Raw genomic sequence first — 22,319 nt, forward strand, 5'->3', positions numbered from 1 at the left:
ACAAGTCCAAACAATGAAATAATTGCAATATTTTACATTGAGTGTCCAGAAGTAACATTGTAAAGATGTTATGTTCACTTTTTAAGGTTTATATCATGTGGCAGGAGAAAAAAATGGAAAATCTCCAAATGAGCTTAACTCACTCCAGTGCACAAGTAAACATAGAAAAACAGAAAACAAGTCCAAACAATGAAATAATTGCAACATTTTACCCTGAGTGTCCAGAAGTAACATTGTAAAGATGTTATGTTCACTTGTTAAGGTTTATATCATGTGGCAGGAGAAAAAAATGGAAAATCTCCAAATGAGTCCACTCACTCTAATGTACACATAAACATAGAAAAACAGTAAACAGCTCCAAAAAATGAAATATTTGCATAATTGTACACTGAGTGTCCAGAAGTAACATTGTAAAGATGTTATGTTCATTTTTTTAAGTTTATATCATGTGGCAGGAGAAAAAAATGGAAAATCTCCAAATGAGCTTAACTCACTCCAGTGCGCAAGTAAACATAGAAAAACAGAAAACAAGTCCAAACAATGAAATAATTGCAACATTTTACACTGAGTGTCCAGAAGTAACATTGTAAAGATGTTATGTTCACTTTTTAAGGTTTATATCATGTGGCAGGAGAAAAAAATGGAAAATCTCCAAATGAGCTTAACTCACTCCAATAGGCAAGTAAACATAGAAAAACAGAAAACAAGTCCAAACAATGAAATAATTGCAACATTTTACACAGAGTGTCCAGAAGTAACATTGTAAAGATGTTATGTTCACTTTTTAAGGTTTATATCATGTGGCAGGAGAAAAAAATGGAAAATCTCCAAATGAGCTTAACTCACTCCAATAGGCAAGTAAACGTTGAAAAACAGGAAACAAGTCCAAACAATAAAATAATTGCAACATTTTAAACTGAGTGTCCAGAAGTAACATTGTAAAGATGTTATGTTCACTTTTTAGGTTTATATCATGTGGCAGGAGAAAAAAATGGAAAATCTCCAAATGAGCTTAACTCACTCTGATGAACACATAAACATAGAAAAACAGAAAACAAGTCCAAACAATGAAATAATTGCAACATTTTACACTGAGTGTCCAGAAGTAACATTGTAAAGATGTTATGTTCACTTGTTAAGGTTTATATCATGTGGAAGGAGAAAAAAATGGAAAATCTCCAAATGAGCTTAACTCACTCCAATAGGCAAGTAAACATAGAAAAACAGAAAGCAAGTCCAAACAATGAAATAATTGCAACATTCTACACTGAGTGTCCAGAAGTAACATTGTAAAGATGTTATGTTCACTTTTTTAAGGTTTATATCATGTGGCAGGAGAAAAAAATGGAAAATCTCCAAATGAGCTTAACTCACTCCAGTGCGCAAGTAAACATAGAAAAACAGAAAACAAGTCCAAACAACGAAAAAATTGCAACATTTTACACTGAGTGTCCAGAAGTAACATTGTAAAGATGTTATGTTCACTTTTTAAGGTTTATATCATGTGGCAGGAGAAAAAAATGGAAAATCTCCAAATGAGCTTAACTCACTCCAATAGGCAAGTAAACATAGAAAAACAGAAAACAAGTCCAAACAATGAAATAATTGCAACATTTTACACAGAGTGTCCAGAAGTAACATTGTAAAGATGTTATGTTCACTTTTTAAGGTTTATATCATGTGGCAGGAGAAAAAAATGGAAAATCTCCAAATGAGCTTAACTCACTCCAATAGGCAAGTAAACGTTGAAAAACAGGAAACAAGTCCAAACAATAAAATAATTGCAACATTTTACACTGAGTGTCCAGAAGTAACATTGTAAAGATGTTATGTTCACTTTTTAAGGTTTATATCATGTGGCAGGAGAAAAAAATGGAAAATCTCCAAATGAGCTTAACTCACTCCAATAGGCAAGTAAACATAGAAAAACAGAAAACAAGTCCAAACAATGAAATAATTGCAAAATTTTACACTGAGTGTCCAGAAGTAACATTGTAAAGATGTTATGTTCACTTTTTAAGGTTTATATCATGTGGCAGGAGAAAAAAATGGAAAATCTCCAAATGAGCTTAACTCACTCCAATAGGCAAGTAAACGTTGAAAAACAGGAAACAAGTCCAAACAATAAAATAATTGCAACATTTTAAACTGAGTGTCCAGAAGTGACATTGTAAAGATGTTATGTTCACTTTTTTAAGGTTTATATCATGTGGCAGGAGAAAAAAATGGAAAATCTCCAAATGAGCTTAACTCACTCTAATGTACACATAAACATAGAAAAACAGAAAACAAGTCCAAACAATGAAATAATTGCAACATTTTACACTGAGTGTCCAGAAGTAACATTGTAAAGATGTTATGTTCACTTTTTAAGGTTTATATCATGTGGCAGGAGAAAAAAATGGAAAATCTCCAAATGAGCTTAACTCACTCCAGTGCACAAGTAAACATAGAAAAACAGAAAACAAGTCCAAACAATGAAATAATTGCAACATTTTACCCTGAGTGTCCAGAAGTAACATTGTAAAGATGTTATGTTCACTTGTTAAGGTTTATATCATGTGGCAGGAGAAAAAAATGGAAAATCTCCAAATGAGCTTAACTCACTCTAATGTACACATAAACATAGAAAAACAGTAAACAGCTCCAAAAAATGAAATATTTGCATAATTGTACACTGAGTGTCCAGAAGTAACATTGTAAAGATGTTATGTTCATTTTTTTAAGTTTATATCATGTGGCAGGAGAAAAAAATGGAAAATCTCCAAATGAGCTTAACTCACTCCAGTGCGCAAGTAAACATAGAAAAACAGAAAACAAGTCCAAACAATGAAATAATTGCAACATTTTACACTGAGTGTCCAGAAGTAACATTGTAAAGATGTTATGTTCACTTTTTAAGGTTTATATCATGTGGCAGGAGAAAAAAATGGAAAATCTCCAAATGAGCTTAACTCACTCCAATAGGCAAGTAAACATAGAAAAACAGAAAACAAGTCCAAACAATGAAATAATTGCAAAATTTTACACTGAGTGTCCAGAAGTAACATTGTAAAGATGTTATGTTCACTTTTTAAGGTTTATATCATGTGGCAGGAGAAAAAAATGGAAAATCTCCAAATGAGCTTAACTCACTCCAATAGGCAAGTAAACGTTGAAAAACAGGAAACAAGTCCAAACAATAAAATAATTGCAACATTTTAAACTGAGTGTCCAGAAGTAACATTGTAAAGATGTTATGTTCACTTTTTAGGTTTATATCATGTGGCAGGAGAAAAAAATGGAAAATCTCCAAATGAGCTTAACTCACTCTGATGAACACATAAACATAGAAAAACAGAAAACAAGTCCAAACAATGAAATAATTGCAACATTTTACACTGAGTGTCCAGAAGTAACATTGTAAAGATGTTATGTTCACTTGTTAAGGTTTATATCATGTGGAAGGAGAAAAAAATGGAAAATCTCCAAATGAGCTTAACTCACTCCAATAGGCAAGTAAACATAGAAAAACAGAAAGCAAGTCCAAACAATGAAATAATTGCAACATTTTACACTGAGTGTCCAGAAGTAACATTGTAAAGATGTTATGTTCACTTTTTTAAGGTTTATATCATGTGGCAGGAGAAAAAAATGGAAAATCTCCAAATGAGCTTAACTCACTCCAGTGCGCAAGTAAACATAGAAAAACAGAAAACAAGTCCAAACAACGAAAAAATTGCAACATTTTACACTGAGTGTCCAGAAGTAACATTGTAAAGATGTTATGTTCACTTTTTAAGGTTTATATCATGTGGCAGGAGAAAAAAATGGAAAATCTCCAAATGAGCTTAACTCACTCCAATAGGCAAGTAAACATAGAAAAACAGAAAACAAGTCCAAACAATGAAATAATTGCAACATTTTACACAGAGTGTCCAGAAGTAACATTGTAAAGATGTTATGTTCACTTTTTAAGGTTTATATCATGTGGCAGGAGAAAAAAATGGAAAATCTCCAAATGAGCTTAACTCACTCCAATAGGCAAGTAAACGTTGAAAAACAGGAAACAAGTCCAAACAATAAAATAATTGCAACATTTTACACTGAGTGTCCAGAAGTAACATTGTAAAGATGTTATGTTCACTTTTTAAGGTTTATATTATGTGGCAGCAGAAAAAAATGGAAAATCTCCAAATGAGCTTAACTCACTCTGATGAACACATAAACATAGAAAAACAGAAAACAAGTCCAAACAACGAAAAAATTGCAACATTTTACACTGAGTGTCCAGAAGTAACATTGTAAAGATGTTATGTTCACTTTTTAAGGTTTATATCATGTGGCAGGAGAAAAAAATGGAAAATCTCCAAATGAGCTTAACTCACTCCAATAGGCAAGTAAACATAGAAAAACAGAAAACAAGTCCAAACAATGAAATAATTGCAAAATTTTACACTGAGTGTCCAGAAGTAACATTGTAAAGATGTTATGTTCACTTTTTAAGGTTTATATCATGTGGCAGGAGAAAAAAATGGAAAATCTCCAAATGAGCTTAACTCACTCTGATGAACACATAAACATAGAAAAACAGAAAACAAGTCAAAACAATGAAATAATTGCAACATTTTACACTGAGTGTCCAGAAGTAACATTGTAAAGATGTTATGTTCACTTGTTAAGGTTTATATCATGTGGAAGGAGAAAAAAATGGAAAATCTCCAAATGAGCTTAACTCACTCCAATAGGCAAGTAAACATAGAAAAACAGAAAACAAGTCCAAACAATGAAATAATTGCAAAATTTTACACTGAGTGTCCAGAAGTAACATTGTAAAGATGTTATGTTCACTTTTTAAGGTTTATATTATGTGGCAGCAGAAAAAAATGGAAAATCTCCAAATGAGCTTAACTCACTCTGATGAACACATAAACATAGAAAAACAGAAAACAAGTCCAAACAACGAAAAAATTGCAACATTTTACACTGAGTGTCCAGAAGTAACATTGTAAAGATGTTATGTTCACTTTTTAAGGTTTATATTATGTGGCAGCAGAAAAAAATGGAAAATCTCCAAATGAGCTTAACTCACTCTGATGAACACATAAACATAGAAAAACAGAAAACAAGTCCAAACAACGAAAAAATTGCAACATTTTACACTGAGTGTCCAGAAGTAACATTGTAAAGATGTTATGTTCACTTTTTATGGTTTATATCATGTGGCAGGAGAAAAAAATGGAAAATCTCCAAATGAGCTTAACTCACTCCAATAGGCAAGTAAACATAGAAAAACAGAAAACAAGTCCAAACAATGAAATAATTGCAAAATTTTACACTGAGTGTCCAGAAGTAACATTGTAAAGATGTTATGTTCACTTTTTAAGGTTTATATCATGTGGCAGGAGAAAAAAATGGAAAATCTCCAAATGAGCTTAACTCACTCTGATGAACACATAAACATAGAAAAACAGAAAACAAGTCCAAACAATGAAATAATTGCAACATTTTACACTGAGTGTCCAGAAGTAACATTGTAAAGATGTTATGTTCACTTGTTAAGGTTTATATCATGTGGAAGGAGAAAAAAATGGAAAATCTCCAAATGAGCTTAACTCACTCCAATAGGCAAGTAAACATAGAAAAACAGAAAGCAAGTCCAAACAATGAAATAATTGCAACATTTTACACTGAGTGTCCAGAAGTAACATTGTAAAGATGTTATGTTCACTTTTTTAAGGTTTATATCATGTGGCAGGAGAAAAAAATGGAAAATCTCCAAATGAGCTTAACTCACTCTGATGAACACATAAACATAGAAAAACAGAAAACAAGTCCAAACAACGAAAAAATTGCAACATTTTACACTGAGTGTCCAGAAGTAACATTGTAAAGATGTTATGTTCACTTTTTAAGGTTTATATTATGTGGCAGCAGAAAAAAATGGAAAATCTCCAAATGAGCTTAACTCACTCTGATGAACACATAAACATAGAAAAACAGAAAACAAGTCCAAACAACGAAAAAATTGCAACATTTTACACTGAGTGTCCAGAAGTAACATTGTAAAGATGTTATGTTCACTTTTCCAGGTTTATATCATGTGGCAGGAGAAAAAAATGGAAAATCTCCAAATGAGCTTAACTCACTCCAATAGGCAAGTAAACATAGAAAAACAGAAAACAAGTCCAAACAATGAAATAATTGCAAAATTTTACACTGAGTGTCCAGAAGTAACATTGTAAAGATGTTATGTTCACTTTTTAAGGTTTATATCATGTGGCAGGAGAAAAAAATGGAAAATCTCCAAATGAGCTTAACTCACTCTAATGTACACATAAACATAGAAAAACAGAAAACAAGTCCAAACAATGAAATAATTGCAACATTTTACACTGAGTGTCCAGAAGTAACATTGTAAAGATGTTATGTTCACTTGTTAAGGTTTATATCATGTGGAAGGAGAAAAAAATGGAAAATCTCCAAATGAGCTTAACTCACTCCAATAGGCAAGTAAACATAGAAAAACAGAAAACAAGTCCAAACAATGAAATAATTGCAACATTTTACACTGAGTGTCCAGAAGTAACATTGTAAAGATGTTATGTTCACTTTTTAAGGTTTATATCATGTGGCAGGAGAAAAAAATGGAAAATCTCCAAATGAGCTTAACTCACTCTGATGAACACATAAACATAGAAAAACAGAAAACAAGTCCAAACAATGAAATAATTGCAACATTTTACACTGAGTGTCCAGAAGTAACATTGTAAAGATGTTATGTTCACTTTTTAAGGTTTATATCATGTGGCAGGAGAAAAAAATGGAAAATCTCCAAATGAGCTTAACTCACTCTGATGAACACATAAACATAGAAAAACAGAAAACAAGTCCAAACAATGAAATAATTGCAACATTGTACACTGAGTGTCCAGAAGTAACATTGTAAAGATGTTATGTTCACTTTTTAAGGTTTATATCATGTGGCAGGAAAAAAAAATGGAAAATCTCCAAATGAGCTTAACTCACTCTGATGAACACATAAACATAGAAAAACAGAAAACAAGTCCAAACAATGAAATAATTGCAATATTTTACATTGAGTGTCCAGAAGTAACATTGTAAAGATGTTATGTTCACTTTTTAAGGTTTATATCATGTGGCAGGAGAAAAAAATGGAAAATCTCCAAATGAGCTTAACTCACTCCAGTGCGCAAGTAAACATAGAAAAACAGAAAACAAGTCCAAACAATGAAATAATTGCAAAATTTTACACTGAGTGTCCAGAAGTAACATTGTAAAAATGTTATGTTCACTTTTTAAGGTTTATATTATGTGGCAGCAGAAAAAAATGGAAAATCTCCAAATGAGCTTAACTCACTCTGATGAACACATAAACATAGAAAAACAGAAAACAAGTCCAAACAACGAAAAAATTGCAACATTTTACACTGAGTGTCCAGAAGTAACATTGTAAAGATGTTATGTTCACTTTTTAAGGTTTATATTATGTGGCAGCAGAAAAAAATGGAAAATCTCCAAATGAGCTTAACTCACTCTGATGAACACATAAACATAGAAAAACAGAAAACAAGTCCAAACAACGAAAAAATTGCAACATTTTACACTGAGTGTCCAGAAGTAACATTGTAAAGATGTTATGTTCACTTTTTAAGGTTTATATCATGTGGCAGGAGAAAAAAATGGAAAATCTCCAAATGAGCTTAACTCACTCCAATAGGCAAGTAAACATAGAAAAACAGAAAACAAGTCCAAACAATGAAATAATTGCAAAATTTTACACTGAGTGTCCAGAAGTAACATTGTAAAGATGTTATGTTCACTTTTTAAGGTTTATATCATGTGGCAGGAGAAAAAAATGGAAAATCTCCAAATGAGCTTAACTCACTCTGATGAACACATAAACATAGAAAAACAGAAAACAAGTCCAAACAATGAAATAATTGCAACATTTTACACTGAGTGTCCAGAAGTAACATTGTAAAGATGTTATGTTCACTTGTTAAGGTTTATATCATGTGGAAGGAGAAAAAAATGGAAAATCTCCAAATGAGCTTAACTCACTCCAATAGGCAAGTAAACATAGAAAAACAGAAAGCAAGTCCAAACAATGAAATAATTGCAACATTTTACACTGAGTGTCCAGAAGTAACATTGTAAAGATGTTATGTTCACTTTTTTAAGGTTTATATCATGTGGCAGGAGAAAAAAATGGAAAATCTCCAAATGAGCTTAACTCACTCTAATGTACACATAAACATAGAAAAACAGAAAACAAGTCCAAACAATGAAATAATTGCAACATTTTACACTGAGTGTCCAGAAGTAACATTGTAAAGATGTTATGTTCACTTTTTAAGGTTTATATCATGTGGCAGGAGAAAAAAATGGAAAATCTCCAAATGAGCTTAACTCACTCTGATGAACACACAAACATAGAAAAACAGAAAACAAGTCCAAACAATGAAATAATTGCAACATTTTACACTGAGTGTCCAGAAGTAACATTGTAAAGATGTTATGTTCACTTTTTAAGGTTTATATCATGTTGCAGGAGAAAAAAATGGAAAATCTCCAAATGAGCTTAACTCACTCCAGTGCACAAGTAAACATAGAAAAACAGAAAACAAGTCCAAACAATGAAATAATTGCAACATTTTACCCTGAGTGTCCAGAAGTAACATTGTAAAGATGTTATGTTCACTTGTTAAGGTTTATATCATGTGGCAGGAGAAAAAAATGGAAAATCTCCAAATGAGCTTAACTCACTCTGATGAACACATAAACATAGAAAAACAGAAAACAAGTCCAAACAACGAAAAAATTGCAACATTTTACACTGAGTGTCCAGAAGTAACATTGTAAAGATGTTATGTTCACTTTTTAAGGTTTATATCATGTGGCAGGAGAAAAAAATGGAAAATCTCCAAATGAGCTTAACTCACTCCAATAGGCAAGTAAACATAGAAAAACAGAAAACAAGTCCAAACAATGAAATAATTGCAAAATTTCACACTGAGTGTCCAGAAGTAACATTGTAAAGATGTTATGTTCACTTTTTAAGGTTTATATCATGTGGCAGGAGTAAAAATGGAAAATCTCCAAATGAGCTTAACTCACTCCAATAGGCAAGTAAACGTTGAAAAACAGGAAACAAGTCCAAACAATAAAATAATTGCAACATTTTAAACTGAGTGTCCAGAAGTAACATTGTAAAGATGTTATGTTCACTTTTTAGGTTTATATCATGTGGCAGGAGAAAAAGATGGAAAATCTCCAAATGAGCTTAACTCACTCTGATGAACACATAAACATAGAAAAACAGAAAACAAGTCCAAACAATGAAATAATTGCAACATTGTACACTGAGTGTCCAGAAGTAACATTGTAAAGATGTTATGTTCACTTTTTAAGGTTTATATCATGTGGCAGGAAAAAAAAATGGAAAATCTCCAAATGAGCTTAACTCACTCTGATGAACACATAAACATAGAAAAACAGAAAACAAGTCCAAACAATGAAATAATTGCAACATTGTACACTGAGTGTCCAGAAGTAACATTGTAAAGATGTTATGTTCACTTTTTAAGGTTTATATCATGTGGCAGGAGAAAAAAATGGAAAATCTCCAAATGAGCTTAACTCACTCCAGTGCACAAGTAAACATAGAAAAACAGAAAACAAGTCCAAACAATGAAATAATTGCAACATTTTACCCTGAGTGTCCAGAAATAACATTGTAAAGATGTCATGTTCACTTGTTAAGGTTTATATCATGTGGCAGGAGAAAAAAATGGAAAATCTCCAAATGAGCTTAACTCACTCTAATGTACACATAAACATAGAAAAACAGGAAACAAGTCCAAACAATAAAATAATTGCAACATTTTAAACTGAGTGTCCAGAAGTAACATTGTAAAGATGTTATGTTCACTTTTTAGGTTTATATCATGTGGCAGGAGAAAAAAATGGAAAATCTCCAAATGAGCTTAACTCACTCTGATGAACACATAAACATAGAAAAACAGAAAACAAGTCCAAACAATGAAATAATTGCAACATTTTACACTGAGTGTCCAGAAGTAACATTGTAAAGATGTTATGTTCACTTGTTAAGGTTCATATCATGTGGAAGGAGAAAAAAATGGAAAATCTCCAAATGAACTCACTCCAATAGGCAAGTAAACATAGAAAAACAGAAAGCAAGTCCAAACAATGAAATAATTGCAACATTTTACACTGAGTGTCCAGAAGTAACATTGTAAAGATGTTATGTTCACTTTTTTAAGGTTTATATCATGTGGCAGGAAAAAAAATGGAAAATCTCCAAATGAGCTTAACTCACTCCAGTGCGCAAGTAAACATAGAAAAACAGAAAACAAGTCCAAACAACGAAAAAATTGCAACATTTTACACTGAGTGTCCAGAAGTAACATTGTAAAGATGTTATGTTCACTTTTTTAAGGTTTATATCATGTGGAAGGAGAAAAAAATGGAAAATCTCCAAATGAGCTTTACTCACTCCAGTGCGCAAGTAAACATAGAAAAACAGAAAACAAGTCCAAACAACGAAAAAATTGCAACATTTTACACTGAGTGTCCAGAAGTAACATTGTAAAGATTTTATGTTCACTTTTTAAGGTTTATATCATGTGGCAGGAGAAAAAAATGGAAAATCTCCAAATGAGCTTAACTCACTCCAATAGGCAAGTAAACATAGAAAAACAGAAAACAAGTCCAAACAATGAAATAATTGCAACATTTTACACAGAGTGTCCAGAAGTAACATTGTAAAGATGTTATGTTCACTTTTTAAGGTTTATATCATGTGGCAGGAGAAAAAAATGGAAAATCTCCAAATGAGCTTAACTCACTCCAATAGGCAAGTAAACGTTGAAAAACAGGAAACAAGTCCAAACAATAAAATAATTGCAACATTTTACACTGAGTGTCCAGAAGTAACATTGTAAAGATGTTATGTTCACTTTTTAAGGTTTATATCATGTGGCAGGAGAAAAAAATGGAAAATCTCCAAATGAGCTTAACTCACTCCAATAGGCAAGTAAACATAGAAAAACAGAAAACAAGTCCAAACAATGAAATAATTGCAAAATTTTACACTGAGTGTCCAGAAGTAACATTGTAAAAATGTTATGTTCACTTTTTAAGGTTTATATTATGTGGCAGCAGAAAAAAATGGAAAATCTCCAAATGAGCTTAACTCACTCTGATGAACACATAAACATAGAAAAACAGAAAACAAGTCCAAACAACGAAAAAATTGCAACATTTTACACTGAGTGTCCAGAAGTAACATTGTAAAGATGTTATGTTCACTTTTTAAGGTTTATATTATGTGGCAGCAGAAAAAAATGGAAAATCTCCAAATGAGCTTAACTCACTCTGATGAACACATAAACATAGAAAAACAGAAAACAAGTCCAAACAACGAAAAAATTGCAACATTTTACACTGAGTGTCCAGAAGTAACATTGTAAAGATGTTATGTTCACTTTTCCAGGTTTATATCATGTGGCAGGAGAAAAAAATGGAAAATCTCCAAATGAGCTTAACTCACTCCAATAGGCAAGTAAACATAGAAAAACAGAAAACAAGTCCAAACAATGAAATAATTGCAAAATTTTACACTGAGTGTCCAGAAGTAACATTGTAAAGATGTTATGTTCACTTTTTAAGGTTTATATCATGTGGCAGGAGAAAAAAATGGAAAATCTCCAAATGAGCTTAACTCACTCTGATGAACACATAAACATAGAAAAACAGAAAACAAGTCCAAACAATGAAATAATTGCAACATTTTACACTGAGTGTCCAGAAGTAACATTGTAAAGATGTTATGTTCACTTGTTAAGGTTTATATCATGTGGAAGGAGAAAAAAATGGAAAATCTCCAAATGAGCTTAACTCACTCCAATAGGCAAGTAAACATAGAAAAACAGAAAGCAAGTCCAAACAATGAAATAATTGCAACATTTTACACTGAGTGTCCAGAAGTAACATTGTAAAGATGTTATGTTCACTTTTTTAAGGTTTATATCATGTGGCAGGAGAAAAAAATGGAAAATCTCCAAATGAGCTTAACTCACTCTAATGTACACATAAACATAGAAAAACAGAAAACAAGTCCAAACAATGAAATAATTGCAACATTTTACACTGAGTGTCCAGAAGTAACATTGTAAAGATGTTATGTTCACTTTTTAAGGTTTATATCATGTGGCAGGAGAAAAAAATGGAAAATCTCCAAATGAGCTTAACTCACTCTGATGAACACACAAACATAGAAAAACAGAAAACAAGTCCAAACAATGAAATAATTGCAACATTTTACACTGAGTGTCCAGAAGTAACATTGTAAAGATGTTATGTTCACTTTTTAAGGTTTATATCATGTGGCAGGAGAAAAAAATGGAAAATCTCCAAATGAGCTAAACTCACTCCAGTGCACAAGTAAACATAGAAAAACAGAAAACAAGTCCAAACAATGAAATAATTGCAACATTTTACCCTGAGTGTCCAGAAGTAACATTGTAAAGATGTTATGTTCACTTGTTAAGGTTTATATCATGTGGCAGGAGAAAAAAATGGAAAATCTCCAAATGAGCTTAACTCACTCTAATCTACACATAAACATAGAAAAACAGTAAACAGCTCCAAAAAATGAAATATTTGCATAATTGTACACTGAGTGTCCAGAAGTAACATTGTAAAGATGTTATGTTCACTTTTTAAGGTTTATATCATGTGGCAGGAGAAAAAAATGGAAAATCTCCAAATGAGCTTAACTCACTCCAATAGGCAAGTAAACATAGAAAAACAGAAAACAAGTCCAAACAATGAAATAATTGCAAAATTTTACACTGAGTGTCCAGAAGTAACATTGTAAAGATGTTATGTTCACTTTTTAAGGTTTATATCATGTGGCAGGAGAAAAAAATGGAAAATCTCCAAATGAGCTTAACTCACTCTGATGAACACATAAACATAGAAAAACAGAAAACAAGTCCAAACAATGAAATAATTGCAACATTTTACACTGAGTGTCCAGAAGTAACATTGTAAAGATGTTATGTTCACTTGTTAAGGTTTATATCATGTGGAAGGAGAAAAAAATGGAAAATCTCCAAATGAGCTTAACTCACTCCAATAGGCAAGTAAACATAGAAAAACAGAAAGCAAGTCCAAACAATGAAATAATTGCAACATTTTACACTGAGTGTCCAGAAGTAACATTGTAAAGATGTTATGTTCACTTTTTTAAGGTTTATATCATGTGGCAGGAGAAAAAAATGGAAAATCTCCAAATGAGCTTAACTCACTCTAATGTACACATAAACATAGAAAAACAGAAAACAAGTCCAAACAATGAAATAATTGCAACATTTTACACTGAGTGTCCAGAAGTAACATTGTAAAGATGTTATGTTCACTTTTTAAGGTTTATATCATGTGGCAGGAGAAAAAAATGGAAAATCTCCAAATGAGCTTAACTCACTCTGATGAACACACAAACATAGAAAAACAGAAAACAAGTCCAAACAATGAAATAATTGCAACATTTTACACTGAGTGTCCAGAAGTAACATTGTAAAGATGTTATGTTCACTTTTTAAGGTTTATATCATGTGGCAGGAGAAAAAAATGGAAAATCTCCAAATGAGCTTAACTCACTCCAGTGCACAAGTAAACATAGAAAAACAGAAAACAAGTCCAAACAATGAAATAATTGCAACATTTTACCCTGAGTGTCCAGAAGTAACATTGTAAAGATGTTATGTTCACTTGTTAAGGTTTATATCATGTGGCAGGAGAAAAAAATGGAAAATCTCCAAATGAGCTTAACTCACTCTAATCTACACATAAACATAGAAAAACAGTAAACAGCTCCAAAAAATGAAATATTTGCATAATTGTACACTGAGTGTCCAGAAGTAACATTGTAAAGATGTTATGTTCACTTTTTAAGGTTTATATCATGTGGCAGGAGAAAAAAATGGAAAATCTCCAAATGAGCTTAACTCACTCCAATAGGCAAGTAAACATAGAAAAACAGAAAACAAGTCCAAACAATGAAATAATTGCAAAATTTTACACTGAGTGTCCAGAAGTAACATTGTAAAGATGTTATGTTCACTTTTTAAGGTTTATATTATGTGGCAGCAGAAAAAAATGGAAAATCTCCAAATGAGCTTAACTCACTCTGATGAACACATAAACATAGAAAAACAGAAAACAAGTCCAAACAACGAAACAATTGCAACATTTTACACTGAGTGTCCAGAAGTAACATTGTAAAGATGTTATGTTCACTTTTTAAGGTTTATATTATGTGGCAGCAGAAAAAAATGGAAAATCTCCAAATGAGCTTAACTCACTCTGATGAACACATAAACATAGAAAAACAGAAAACAAGTCCAAACAACGAAAAAATTGCAACATTTTACACTGAGTGTCCAGAAGTAACATTGTAAAGATGTTATGTTCACTTTTTAAGGTTTATATCATGTGGCAGGAGAAAAAAATGGAAAATCTCCAAATGAGCTTAACTCACTCCAATAGGCAAGTAAACATAGAAAAACAGAAAACAAGTCCAAACAATGAAATAATTGCAAAATTTCACACTGAGTGTCCAGAAGTAACATTGTAAAGATGTTATGTTCACTTTTTAAGGTTTATATCATGTGGCAGGAGAAAAAAATGGAAAATCTCCAAATGAGCTTAACTCACTCCAATAGGCAAGTAAACGTTGAAAAACAGGAAACAAGTCCAAACAATAAAATAATTGCAACATTTTAAACTGAGTGTCCAGAAGTAACATTGTAAAGATGTTATGTTCACTTTTTAGGTTTATATCATGTGGCAGGAGAAAAAAATGGAAAATCTCCAAATGAGCTTAACTCACTCTGATGAACACATAAACATAGAAAAACAGAAAACAAGTCCAAACAATGAAATAATTGCAACATTGTACACTGAGTGTCCAGAAGTAACATTGTAAAGATGTTATGTTCACTTTTTAAGGTTTATATCATGTGGCAGGAAAAAAAAATGGAAAATCTCCAAATGAGCTTAACTCACTCTGATGAACACATAAACATAGAAAAACAGAAAACAAGTCCAAACAATGAAATAATTGCAATATTTTACATTTAGTGTCAAGAGGTAACATTGTAAAGATGTTATGTTCACTTTTTAAGGTTTATATCATGTGGCAGGAGAAAAAAATGGAAAATCTCCAAATGAGCTTAACTCACTCCAGTGCACAAGTAAACATAGAAAAACAGAAAACAAGTCCAAACAATGAAATAATTGCAACATTTTACCCTGAGTGTCCAGAAATAACATTGTAAAGATGTTATGTTCACTTGTTAAGGTTTATATCATGTGGCAGGAGAAAAAAATGGAAAATCTCCAAATGAGCTTAACTCACTCTAATGTACACATAAACATAGAAAAACAGGAAACAAGTCCAAACAATAAAATAATTGCAACATTTTAAACTGAGTGTCCAGAAGTAACATTGTAAAGATGTTATGTTCACTTTTTAGGTTTATATCATGTGGCAGGAGAAAAAAATGGAAAATCTCCAAATGAGCTTAACTCACTCTGATGAACACATAAACATAGAAAAACAGAAAACAAGTCCAAACAATGAAATAATTGCAACATTTTACACTGAGTGTCCAGAAGTAACATTGTAAAGATGTTATGTTCACTTGTTAAGGTTCATATCATGTGGAAGGAGAAAAAAATGGAAAATCTCCAAATGAGCTTAACTCACTCCAATAGGCAAGTAAACATAGAAAAACAGAAAGCAAGTCCAAACAATGAAATAATTGCAACATTTTACACTGAGTGTCCAGAAGTAACATTGTAAAGATGTTATGTTCACTTTTTTAAGGTTTATATCATGTGGCAGGAGAAAAAAATGGAAAATCTCCAAATGAGCTTAACTCACTCCAGTGCGCAAGTAAACATAGAAAAACAGAAAACAAGTCCAAACAACGAAAAAATTGCAACATTTTACACTGAGTGTCCAGAAGTAACATTGTAAAGATGTTATGTTCACTTTTTAAGGTTTATAACATGTGGCAGGAGAAAAAAATGGAAAATCTCCAAATGAGCTTAACTCACTCCAATAGGCAAGTAAACATAGAAAAACAGAAAACAAGTCCAAACAATGAAATAATTGCAACATTTTACACAGAGTGTCCAGAAGTAACATTGTAAAGATGTTATGTTCACTTTTTAAGGTTTATATCATGTGGCAGGAGAAAAAAATGGAAAATCTCCAAATGAGCTTAACTCACTCCAATAGGCAAGTAAACGTTGAAAAACAGGAAACAAGTCCAAACAATAAAATAATTGCAACATTTTACACTGAGTGTCCAGAAGTAACATTGTAAAGATGTTATGTTCACTTTTTAAGGTTTATATCATGTGGCAGGAGAAAAAAATGGAAAATCTCCAAATGAGCTTAACTCACTCCAATAGGCAAGTAAACATAGAAAAACAGAAAACAAGTCCAAACAATGAAATAATTGCAAAATTTTACACTGAGTGTCCAGAAGTAACATTGTAAAGATGTTATGTTCACTTTTTAAGGTTTATATTATGTGGCAGCAGAAAAAAATGGAAAATCTCCAAATGAGCTTAACTCACTCTGATGAACACATAAACATAGAAAAACAGAAAACAAGTCCAAACAACGAAAAAATTGCAACATTTTACACTGAGTGTCCAGAAGTAACATTGTAAAGATGTTATGTTCACTTTTTAAGGTTTATATTATGTGGCAGCAGAAAAAAATGGAAAATCTCCAAATGAGCTTAACTCACTCTGATGAACACATAAACATAGAAAAACAGAAAACAAGTCCAAACAACGAAGAAATTGCAACATTTTACACTGAGTGTCCAGAAGTAACATTGTAAAGATGTTATAATCACTTTTTAAGGTTTATATCATGTGGCAGGAGAAAAAAATGGAAAATCTCCAAATGAGCTTAACTCACTCCAATAGGCAAGTAAACATAGAAAAACAGAAAACAAGTCCAAACAATGAAATAATTGCAAAATTTTACACTGAGTGTCCAGAAGTAACATTGTAAAGATGTTATGTTCACTTTTTAAGGTTTATATCATGTGGCAGGAGAAAAAAATGGAAAATCTCCAAATGAGCTTAACTCACTCTGATGAACACATAAACATAGAAAAACAGAATACAAGTCCAAACAATGAAATAATTGCAACATTGTACACTGAGTGTCCAGAAGTAACATTGTAAAGATGTTATGTTCACTTGTTAAGGTTTATATCATGTGGAAGGAGAAAAAAATGGAAAATCTCCAAATGAGCTTAACTCACTCTAATCTACACATAAACATAGAAAAACAGTAAACAGCTCCAAATAATGAAATATTTGCATAATTGTACACTGAGTGTCCAGAAGTAACATTGTAAAGATGTTATGTTCATTTTTTTAAGTTTATATCATGTGGCAGGAGAAAAAAATGGAAAATCTCCAAATGAGCTTAACTCACTCCAGTGCGCAAGTAAACATAGAAAAACAGAAAACAAGTCCAAACAATGAAATAATTGCAACATTTTACACTGAGTGTCCAGAAGTAACATTGTAAAGATGTTATGTTCACTTTTTAAGGTTTATATCATGTGGCAGGAGAAAAAAATGGAAAATCTCCAAATGAGCTTAACTCACTCCAATAGGCAAGTAAACATAGAAAAACAGAAAACAAGTCCAAACAATGAAATAATTGCAACATTTTACACAGAGTGTCCAGAAGTAACATTGTAAAGATGTTATGTTCACTTTTTAAGGTTTATATCATGTGGCAGGAGAAAAAAATGGAAAATCTCCAAATGAGCTTAACTCACTCCAATAGGCAAGTAAACATAGAAAAACAGAAAGCAAGTCCAAACAATGAAATAATTGCAACATTTTACACTGAGTGTCCAGAAGTAACATTGTAAAGATGTTATGTTCACTTTTTTAAGGTTTATATCATGTGGCAGGAGAAAAAAATGGAAAATCTCCAAATGAGCTTAACTCACTCCAGTGCGCAAGTAAACATAGAAAAACAGAAAACAAGTCCAAACAACGAAAAAATTGCAACATTTTACACTGAGTGTCCAGAAGTAACATTGTAAAGATGTTATGTTCACTTTTTAAGGTTTATAACATGTGGCAGGAGAAAAAAATGGAAAATCTCCAAATGAGCTTAACTCACTCCAATAGGCAAGTAAACATAGAAAAACAGAAAACAAGTCCAAACAATGAAATAATTGCAACATTTTACACAGAGTGTCCAGAAGTAACATTGTAAAGATGTTATGTTCACTTTTTAAGGTTTATATCATGTGGCAGGAGAAAAAAATGGAAAATCTCCAAATGAGCTTAACTCACTCCAATAGGCAAGTAAACGTTGAAAAACAGGAAACAAGTCCAAACAATAAAATAATTGCAACATTTTACACTGAGTGTCCAGAAGTAACATTGTAAAGATGTTATGTTCACTTTTTAAGGTTTATATCATGTGGCAGGAGAAAAAAATGGAAAATCTCCAAATGAGCTTAACTCACTCCAATAGGCAAGTAAACATAGAAAAACAGAAAACAAGTCCAAACAATGAAATAATTGCAAAATTTTACACTGAGTGTCCAGAAGTAACATTGTAAAGATGTTATGTTCACTTTTTAAGGTTTATATTATGTGGCAGCAGAAAAAAATGGAAAATCTCCAAATGAGCTTAACTCACTCTGATGAACACATAAACATAGAAAAACAGAAAACAAGTCCAAACAACGAAAAAATTGCAACATTTTACACTGAGTGTCCAGAAGTAACATTGTAAAGATGTTATGTTCACTTTTTAAGGTTTATATTATGTGGCAGCAGAAAAAAATGGAAAATCTCCAAATGAGCTTAACTCACTCTGATGAACACATAAACATAGAAAAACAGAAAACAAGTCCAAACAACGAAAAAATTGCAACATTTTACACTGAGTGTCCAGAAGTAACATTGTAAAGATGTTATAATCACTTTTTAAGGTTTATATCATGTGGCAGGAGAAAAAAATGGAAAATCTCCAAATGAGCTTAACTCACTCCAATAGGCAAGTAAACATAGAAAAACAGAAAACAAGTCCAAACAATGAAATAATTGCAAAATTTTACACTGAGTGTCCAGAAGTAACATTGTAAAGATGTTATGTTCACTTTTTAAGGTTTATATCATGTGGCAGGAGAAAAAATGGAAAATCTCCAAATGAGCTTAACTCACTCTGATGAACACATAAACATAGAAAAACAGAATACAAGTCCAAACAATGAAATAATTGCAACATTGTACACTGAGTGTCCAGAAGTAACATTGTAAAGATGTTATGTTCACTTGTTAAGGTTTATATCATGTGGAAGGAGAAAAAAATGGAAAATCTCCAAATGAGCTTAACTCACTCTAATCTACACATAAACATAGAAAAACAGTAAACAGCTCCAAATAATGAAATATTTGCATAATTGTACACTGAGTGTCCAGAAGTAACATTGTAAAGATGTTATGTTCATTTTTTTAAGTTTATATCATGTGGCAGGAGAAAAAAATGGAAAATCTCCAAATGAGCTTAACTCACTCCAGTGCGCAAGTAAACATAGAAAAACAGAAAACAAGTCCAAACAATGAAATAATTGCAACATTTTACACTGAGTGTCCAGAAGTAACATTGTAAAGATGTTATGTTCACTTTTTAAGGTTTATATCATGTGGCAGGAGAAAAAAATGGAAAATCTCCAAATGAGCTTAACTCACTCCAATAGGCAAGTAAACATAGAAAAACAGAAAACAAGTCCAAACAATGAAATAATTGCAACATTTTACACAGAGTGTCCAGAAGTAACATTGTAAAGATGTTATGTTCACTTTTTAAGGTTTATATCATGTGGCAGGAGAAAAAAATGGAAAATCTCCAAATGAGCTTAACTCACTCCAATAGGCAAGTAAACGTTGAAAAACAGGAAACAAGTCCAAACAATAAAATAATTGCAACATTTTAAACTGAGTGTCCAGAAGTAACATTGTTAAGATGTTATGTTCACTTTTTAAGGTTTATATCATGTGGCAGGAGAAAAAAATGGAAAATCTCCAAATGAGCTTAACTCACTCCAATAGGCAAGTAAACATAGAAAAACAGAAAACAAGTCCAAACAATGAAATAATTGCAAAATGTTACACTGAGTGTCCAGAAGTAACATTGTAAAGATGTTATGTTCACTTTTTAAGGTTTATATTATGTGGCAGCAGAAAAAAATGGAAAATCTCCAAATGAGCTTAACTCACTCTGATGAACACATAAACATAGAAAAACAGAAAACAAGTCCAAACAACGAAAAAATTGCAACATTTTACACTGAGTGTCCAGAAGTAACATTGTAAAGATGTTATGTTCACTTTTTAAGGTTTATATCATGTGGCAGGAGAAAAAAATGGAAAATCTCCAAATGAGCTTAACTCACTCCAATAGGCAAGTAAACATAGAAAAACAGAAAACAAGTCCAAACAATGAAATAATTGCAACATTTTACACAGAGTGTCCAGAAGTAACATTGTAAAGATGTTATGTTCACTTTTTAAGGTTTATATCATGTGGCAGGAGAAAAAAATGGAAAATCTCCAAATGAGCTTAACTCACTCCAATAGGCAAGTAAACATAGAAAAACAGAAAACAAGTCCAAACAATGAAATAATTGCAACATTTTACACAGAGTGTCCAGAAGTAACATTGTAAAGATGTTATGTTCACTTTTTAAGGTTTATATCATGTGGCAGGAGAAAAAAATGGAAAATCTCCAAATGAGCTTAACTCACTCCAATAGGCAAGTAAACGTTGAAAAACAGGAAACAAGTCCAAACAATAAAATAATTGCAACATTTTAAACTGAGTGTCCAGAAGTAACATTGTTAAGATGTTATGTTCACTTTTTAAGGTTTATATCATGTGGCACGAGAAAAAAATGGAAAATCTCCAAATGAGCTTAACTCACTCCAATAGGCAAGTAAACATAGAAAAACAGAAAACAAGTCCAAACAATGAAATAATTGCAAAATGTTACACTGAGTGTCCAGAAGTAACATTGTAAAGATGTTATGTTCACTTTTTAAGGTTTATATTATGTGGCAGCAGAAAAAAATGGAAAATCTCCAAATGAGCTTAACTCACTCTGATGAACACATAAACATAGAAAAACAGAAAACAAGTCCAAACAACGAAAAAATTGCAACATTTTACACTGAGTGTCCAGAAGTAACATTGTAAAGATGTTATGTTCACTTTTTAAGGTTTATATTATGTGGCAGCAGAAAAAAATGGAAAATCTCCAAATGAGCTTAACTCACTCTGATGAACACATAAACATAGAAAAACAGAAAACAAGTCCAAACAACGAAAAAATTGCAACATTTTACACTGAGTGTCCAGAAGTAACATTGTAAAGATGTTATGTTCACTTTTTAAGGTTTATATCATGTGGCAGGAGAAAAAAATGGAAAATCTCCAAATGAGCTTAACTCACTCCAATAGGCAAGTAAACATAGAAAAACAGAAAACAAGTCCAAACAATGAAATAATTGCAAAATTTTACACTGAGTGTCCAGAAGTAACATTGTAAAGATGTTATGTTCACTTTTTAAGGTTTATATCATGTGGCAGGAGAAAAAAATGGAAAATCTCCAAATGAGCTTAACTCACTCTGATGAACACATAAACATAGAAAAACAGAAAACAAGTCCAAACAATGAAATAATTGCAACATTTTACACTGAGTGTCCAGAAGTAACATTGTAAAGATGTTATGTTCACCTTTTAAGGTTTATATCATGTGGCAGGAGAAAAAAATGGAAAATCTCCAAATGAGCTTAACTCACTCTGATGAACACATAAACATAGAAAAACAGAAAACAAGTCCAAACAATGAAATAATTGCAATATTTTACATTTAGTGTCAAGAGGTAACATTGTAAAGATGTTATGTTCACTTTTTAAGGTTTATATCATGTGGCAGGAGAAAAAAATGGAAAATCTCCAAATGAGCTTAACTCACTCCAGTGCACAAGTAAACATAGAAAAACAGAAAACAAGTCCAAACAATGAAATAATTGCAACATTGTACACTGAGTGTCCAGAAGTAACATTGTAAAGATGTTATGTTCATTTTTTTAAGTTTATATCATGTGGCAGGAGAAAAAAATGGAAAATCTCCAAATGAGCTTAACTCACTCCA

The sequence above is a fragment of the Microchirus variegatus genome, assembly GCF_963457635.1.
Source record: "Microchirus variegatus genome assembly, chromosome: 15".
In the NCBI taxonomy this organism is placed as follows: domain Eukaryota; kingdom Metazoa; phylum Chordata; class Actinopteri; order Pleuronectiformes; family Soleidae; genus Microchirus; species Microchirus variegatus.